Genomic DNA, 6733 nt, shown 5'->3' with positions numbered 1-6733 from the left:
TGGCAAACCTTCTGGAGGAAACCTGGTCTTGTTAGGAGAGATGGCATCCATCCCACTTTGGATGGAGCAGCTCTCATTTCTAGAAATATCGACAAATTTATTAAACCCCTCAAAACATGACTATCCAGAGTTGGGACCAGGAAGCAGAGTTGCAGTCTTACACGCCTCTCTGCAGCTTCTCTCCTCCTGCTACCCCCCCAAAAACCCATCTCCATAGAGACTGTGTCTGCTTCCAAAAAGACAAAAAACAAACTAAAAACCAGCAACAAACAACTTAAACATTTACAAAGAAAGAACAATACAGTATCCACATCTGAACCAAAGAGTAAAACAGTGAAATGTGGATTATTAAATATTAGGTCTCTCTCCTCCAAGTCTCTGTTAGTACATGACTTAATAATTGATCAACAAATTGATTTACTCTGCCTTACAGAAACCTGGTTGCAGCAGGATGATTATGTTAGTTTAAATGAATCAACACCCCCGAGTCATTCTAACTACCAGAAATCTCGAAGCACAGGTCGAGGGGGCGGTGTGGCAGCAATTTTTCACACCAGTCTATTAATTAATGAAAGACCAAGACAGATTTTTAATTCATTTGAAAGCCTGATGCTTAACATTATCCACCCCAGCTGTGAAACTCAGAAACCAGTCTTACTTGTTATCATCTATCGTCCACCTGGGCCTTACACAGAGTTTCTGTCTGATTTCTCAGACTTTATATCTAATTTAGTTCTGAGCTCAGATAAAATAATTATTGTGGGTGATTTTAACATCCATGTTGATGCTAAAAATGACAGCCTCAACATGGCATTTAATCTGTTGTTAGACTCAATTGGTTTCTCTCAAAATGTAACAGAACCCACCCACCACTTTAATCACACTCTAGATCTTGTTTTAACATATGGCATAGAAACTGAACATTTAACAGTGTTTCCTGAAAACCCTCTCCTGTCTGATCATTTCTTGATAACATTTACATTTACAATAATTGATTACGCAGCAGTGGAGAGTGGACTTTATCAAAGTAGATGTCTTTCTGAAAGCGCTGTAACTAAGTTTAAGAATATAATCCAGCCACTGTTATCATCGTCAATGCCCTGTACCAACACAGAGCAGAGCAGCTATCTGAACGCTACCCCAACAGAGGTCGATTATCTTGTTAATAATTTCACCTCCTCACTACGTACGACTCTGGATACTGTAGCTCCAGTGAAAACTAAGGTCTCTAATCAGAAGTACCTGACCCCGTGGTATAATTCTCAAACACGTACCCTAAAGCAGATGACTCGTAATCTGGAGAGGAAATGGCGTGTCACAAATTTAGAGGATCATCATTTAGCCTGGAGAAATAGTTTGTTGCTTTATAAGAAAGCCCTCCGCAAAGCCAGAACAGCTTACTACTCATCACTGATTGAAGAAAATAAGAACAACCCCAGGTTTCTCTTCAGCACTGTAGCCAGGCTGACAAAAAGTCAGAGCTCTTTTGAGCCAACCATCCCTTTAACGTTAACTAGTGATGACTTCATGAACTTCTTCACAAATAAAATTTTTATCATTAGAGAAAAAATTACCAATAATCATCCCACAGATGTAATATTATCTACAGCTACTCTTAGTACCATTGATGTTAAGTTAGACTCTTTTTCTCCAATCGATCTTTCTGAGTTAACTTCAATAATTACTTCCTCCAAACCATCAACGTGTCTTTTAGACCCCATTCCTACAAAACTGCTCAAAGAAGTCCTGCCATTGATTAATTCTTCAATCTTATATATGATCAACCTATCTCTAATAATCGGCTATGTACCACAGGCCTTCAAGGTGGCTGCAGTTAAACCTTTACTCAAAAAGCCATCTCTAGACCCAGCAGTCTTAGCTAATTATAGGCCAATCTCCAACCTTCCTTTCATATCAAAAATCCTTGAAAGAGTAGTTGTCAAACAGCTAACAGATCATCTGCAGAGGAATGGTTTATTTGAAGAGTTTCAGTCAGGTTTCAGAGTTCATCACAGCACAGAAACAGCTTTAGTGAAGGTTACAAATGATCTTCTTATGGCCTCTGACAGTGGACTCATCTCTGTGCTTGTCCTTCTTGACCTTAGTGCAGCGTTCGATACTGTTGACCATAATATCCTATTAGAGCGATTAGAACATGCTGTAGGTATTACAGGTATTGCACTGCAGTGGTTTGTATCATATCTATCTAATAGACTCCAATTTGTGCATGTAAATGGAGAGTCCTCTTCACACACTGAGGTTAATTATGGAGTTCCACAGGGTTCAGTGCTAGGACCAATTCTGTTTACATTATACATGCTTCCCCTAGGCAGCATCATTAGAAGACATAGCATACATTTTCACTGCTATGCAGATGACACCCAGCTCTATCTGTCCATGAAGCCAGATAACACACACCAATTAGTTAAACTGCAGGAATGTCTTAAAGACATAAAGACTTGGATGGCCACTAACTTTCTGCTTCTTAACTCAGATAAAACTGAGGTCATTGTACTCGGCGCTGAAAAGCTTAGAAATATGGTATCTAACCAGATTCTTACTCTGGATGGCATTACCTTGGCCTCCAGTAACACTGTGAGGAACCTTGGAGTCATTTTTGACCAGGATATGTCCTTCAACGCACATATTAAACAAATATGTAAGACTGCGTTCTTCCATTTGCGCAACATCTCTAAAATTAGAAATATCCTGTCTCAGAGTGACGCTGAAAAACTAGTTCATGCATTTATTACTTCCAGGCTGGACTACTGCAATTCATTATTATCAGGATGTCCAAAAAACTCACTGAAAAGCCTTCAGTTAATCCAAAATGCTGCAGCAAGAGTCCTGACAGGGACTAGAAAGAGAGAGCAGATTTCTCCTGTTTTGGCTTCCCTTCATTGGCTTCCTGTTAAATCCAGAATTGAATTCAAAATCCTGCTCCTCACATACAAGGTCTTAAATAATCAGGCCCCATCTTATCTTAATGACCTTGTAGTACCATATCACCCTATTAGAGCACTTCGCTCCCGCTCTGCAGGCCTACTTGTTGTTCCTAGAGTATTTAAAAGTAGAATGGGAGGGAGAGCCTTCAGTTTTCAGGCCCCTCTTCTGTGGAACCAGCTTCCAGTTTGGATTCGGGAGACAGACACTATCTCTACTTTTAAGATTAGGCTTAAAACTTTCCTTTTTGCTAAAGCATATAGTTAGGGCTGGACCAGGTGACCCTGAATCCTCCCTTAGTTATGCTGCAATAGATGTAGGCTGCCGGGGGATTCCCATGATGCATTGAGTTTTTCCTTTCCAGTCACCTTTCTCGCTCACTATGTATTAACAGACCTCTCTGTATTGAATCATATCTGTTATTAACCTCTGTCTCTCTTCCACAGCATGTCTTTATCCTGTCTTCCTTCTCTCACCCCAACCGGTCGCAGCAGATGGCCGCCCCTCCCTGAGCCTGGTTCTGCCGGAGGTTTCTTCCTGTTAAAAGGGAGTTTTTCCTTCCCACTGTCGCCAAAGTGCTTGCTCATAGGGGGTCATATGATTGTTGGGTTTTTCTCTGTATCTATGAAGCGCCTTGAGGCGACATTTGTTGTGATTTGGCGCTATATAAATAAAATTGAATTGAAATTGAATTGAATGTGATGGATGGATGTGATGGATGGATGGATGGATGTGATGGATGGATGGATGGATGTGATGGATGTGATGGATGGATGGATGGATGTGATGGATGGATGGATGGATGGATGTGATGGATGGATGGATGGATGGATGTGATGGATGGATGGATGGATGTGATGGATGGATGTGATGGATGGATGGATGGATGGATGGATGGATGGATGGATGGAGGGATGGAGGGATGGATGGATGTGATGGATGGATGTGATGGATGGATGGATGGATGTGATGGATGGATGGATGTGATGGATGGATGGATGGATGGAGGGATGGATGGATGTGATGGATGGATGTGATGGATGGATGGATGGATGTGATGGATGGATGGATGTGATGGATGGATGTGATGGATGGATGGATGGATGGATGGATGGATGGATAGCCTTCATCAGTCGAGATCCCTTTGAATCTGTCCAAATCCCACTTTTACCACCAAAAACCCCAAATATCTAGAAAAATATTTGCAAGGATTGCTACACCATCTTTTCATTTGTTCCTTGTGACTCAAAAACCTCAAACTGGTGTTTGTCTGTCCATGGCACACAGCCTCCTCTGTCTGGTTTCTCTTCATTTATGGCCAAACTGAGACGCCACTTTCTGTTTTCAGGGCTCAGCTCTTCAGTGTTGATGAGACTGGTTTGAGTGCTGCCAGTTTGAGATCCATGAGCGGTCTAACTGTGAATGGGCACTGTGACTTTTTTAACCTCCTAGGACCCTGTGTCCACATATGTGGACATCACATTTTGGGTTATTTAGACTAAAATACTCAATTTTGCTCTACAAGGGCCTGATATCCACCTACGAGGACATTATGCTGCCACTGTTCTATCAAACTTTGAAACAAATATCCTCATATGTGGCTCTGATTTTTCTTAAAAACAAAAATAAGGTTAAAAAAAATCTAGTAATTCTTTGTTTTTTCATTCATCGGGCCCCAATCAGCCCAAATACCAAAGAGAAATTAAAAATGCATGTCGTGAAAGAGTTTGGGTCTTAAGAGGTTAAAGCCGGCTTGTGCTGATCCTGAAGGGAACTCTGTGGAATCTGTATGCAGATAAAGTCCTTTTTTGATTTTATTAGTTTGTTTTTTGTGTTCATTTTTCTAAAACATTCAGACAAGGCTTTTTCCCCTGTAAATTAGTTTACATGGTGTAAGCTGACAATAGTGCACACAATGTGCCACATGAGTGATGAATGCTGAAAATGGGTCGCTGTAATTTCATGTAGGCAATCCATTAAATATTAATTATGTCCAGTGATCTGAGACAGATTCATTACTCATTTACAGTATGATCAGTAGGACCATTTCTGATCGGCCTACAAACAAGCTTTTCAAAGACAAGGACGTTCCTAAGTCACCTCAGTGTCTGGACACAACAGAAAATCTGATCATGTGACAAGTTTGATATAAAAATAATAATAATAATATTCAGTTTACTTAAACATAAACATTTTACATGGTTACATTGTAGTCATGGTGGGTTGTTGGTCAGACAAAACCAGATTCTTGGGCACTGTGATGACTTTTGTGGGATCAGATAAAAGCAGATAAGATAATCTCCACTCAATAAAAATGTTTCCATTATTTCAGAACACTGCTGTGGTGTTAGTCCCACAGTGTTCATATTCTGTGACTGTGGGGCTGCATTCCACTGATGGTGGAAAATGTGACTGCACCTGCGCTCTGCCAAGTGTAAAATATTGTCTTGCCTTTTTCCATTAAGTAACACGAACCAGATCCGGCTTCCTGAGAGTTTCCACTTATTTAAAATCCCTGCAATAAGTCAACGATCTCCAGTCACTTGACCTGAACAACACTCCGGGTTCTTCACAGTGTGGGTACAACGTGCTTTTCTTTCATTACACAGATCATGTAAAGTCTTCTGCTGTTCCTAAAATAATGACACCAGTTTTCTGTGAAAGTCAACCGATCAAATTTATGGTAGATAAGGAGAGTAATCTCTGGTATGTGACACAGTTTCTGCTGGCTGACACATCAGCTGCAGGCAGAATGATGTGACTCACGCTGGTGCACTTCTGTGCTATTTGATTTTTACATACTGATAAAACTTTGAAGCAAAGTGATGACCAGTGTTGGTCAAGTTACTTGAAAAAAGTAATCAGTAATTAATTACTGATTACTTCCCCAAAAAAGTAATCCCGTTACTTTACTGATTAATTATTTTCAAAAGTAATTAATTACTTAGTTACTTAGTTACTTAGTTACTTTTTAAAAACATGATTTACAACCTGAATAGGTGATAAAGCGATAGATCTTTCAGCCCAATTCTACTTTTTCTGCATAATCATCATACAAAATGTAATCAAATGGAAAAGTCTCTTTTTAAAACTTGTTTTGTTAGTTTTAATCTTTTAACTTTATGCATCAAGCAAAAATTTAATTATCTGCAACATTCTCTGACTTGAAGAAATTAGTTTAACCTTTAAACCTATTTTCTGCACATTCCAGCACATAAAATATATATATAAATATATATATATATATATATATATATATATATATATATATATATATATATATATATATATTTTTTTTTTTTTTTTTTTTTTTTTTTTTAATTTATTTATTTTTTTGTGTTTACACTCACTCTTTCAGATGCAAGTAAAACACAGCCAAAAAAATAAAGTCAAAGACTAGCGGTCCTTTTGCTCTATTTTCACTTGTAAAGCAGGAGTAGAGTAGGCGGAGGTTTATCCTGGTGCAGGTGTGCCGCAGCGGTCAGTGGAAGGATACCGCAGTTTCTCTGTGAGTTTCTCATTACATCGTAGCTACTCGGTGCTTGCTTGGAAGTTTAGGGGGTTTTTTCGCTGTAAAAAGAAGTTTTCTTCCCACGCACAACGGACACTAATGTTTTTGTCACTTTTTATGGAATCAAACTCAAAGTAAGGTCAGTACTTCCACGCTTTAAACGCTGCACGCTCATACTCTCTCTGCACTCGATATATGATCCATTGTTGATCTGCACACAGCTGTTGTCACGAACATCAAACTCGCTTACGTCACTGTCATGAGACATTCTCGCAAGAA

The sequence above is a fragment of the Neolamprologus brichardi genome, chromosome 17 (assembly GCF_056152115.1).
Source record: "Neolamprologus brichardi isolate AB-2024 chromosome 17, ASM5615211v1, whole genome shotgun sequence".
NCBI classification, from domain to species: Eukaryota; Metazoa; Chordata; class Actinopteri; order Cichliformes; family Cichlidae; genus Neolamprologus; species Neolamprologus brichardi.
The sequence above is the reverse complement of the archived record's forward strand: the minus strand, read 5'-3'. Positions refer to the sequence as shown.